Source organism: Pteropus medius, unplaced genomic scaffold (assembly GCF_902729225.1).
Source record: "Pteropus medius unplaced genomic scaffold, Ma_sr-lr_union100, whole genome shotgun sequence".
Taxonomy (NCBI): domain Eukaryota; kingdom Metazoa; phylum Chordata; class Mammalia; order Chiroptera; family Pteropodidae; genus Pteropus; species Pteropus medius.
In genome coordinates, this window is record NW_024352786.1 from 8,337,177 (window position 1) to 8,338,498 (window position 1,322).

The window sequence follows — 1,322 nt, forward strand, 5'->3', positions numbered from 1 at the left end:
ATTTTCTTTTGAAAGAAATTTTATATATTTTTGTAATCCATTCAATAGAAATACACATTACTGGAGAGATTAATGCAGGTATTTTAATCATCTTATATAGTAGGTGACTTTGATATGAATAGAATATAGTAGTGGGATTTTGGTATTTTTGCCCAAATTAAATGGGTTGATTACTGATTCACACTTATATTAAAATGTTTATGTTTAGTCTTTCCAATATCATCTTGATATGTAATTTCTGATGTTTGCTCTTTCTCTGTTTTTCCTCTTTATCCTCTGTATTTTGATACATAAATTCTGTTTATTCTATTGAATTTGATTATGTTTCACAGTAGTTATTTGGGCATTATTCAGTCTTTTTTTTTCCCTGAATAGGTTATTTTAACTTAAAAAATAAGTGTTACATGTGTATTTTGTTCAAATAATAATTTAAAAAAAAACTCTAACATAATCTGGAGTTATTAGTCATTTGCCTGTATCAAAATTCTTTGGGTAGAAATGATAGAAAAATAACTCAAAGAAACCTGAATAAGGGAAAAAAAGTGACTTAATTGGTCACATTACTAAATTTTGTAAAAGTAAAGAAAACTAGCTGAAAAATATAACCAAAAACCAACACACTGACACTCAGATTTTTAAGAACTATACTTCTAATCTTTATATGGTGTCTTGCCTATTAAAAAAGAAATCCTATTTATCAGATTTTTAAAAAGTCAAGGAATTATTGTTTGGCCCAGACATGATTGTGCACCCCTCCCAGTGACTATGGACACTGATTTAATAAGATTGCAGGGCTGAGACAAAAATCACAGGAAGAGCATTTACACAAAACAAGAGGAGGGCTATTCCACACAAGAATAGTGGTAATTGCTCATCTGCTTTTCCACGTGAATTGGACATGGCAATTATGATTATAAAGTCCAAAATCTTTCAAAAAGATAAATTGACCATCTTCAAAATTCTGAACTTTTCATATGCATTTTGCTACATAAATACTTCATGTGCTTATTTTCTAATAAATCTAGACTTTAAACTGCTCAAGGATCAGATATATGCTTGATTTTCCTTAACTCTTCTGACACAACAAAATATACTTTTCACAGAGTCACATATTTGAAATTGACTAATACTACAGTTATAAAATTTTTCTTCAATGTATTCAATGATTTTCTTATCATATACAAATGCAAATGCATTTCTTAAGGGCAAGTAAAAATAATGGAATAGAGAAAAAGACATGAAATGTTTGTTCTAGAAAACAATAACTCAAGTCACCAACACATTCATGACTATATGAAAAAACATGGAAAGTCCTGGAAAAT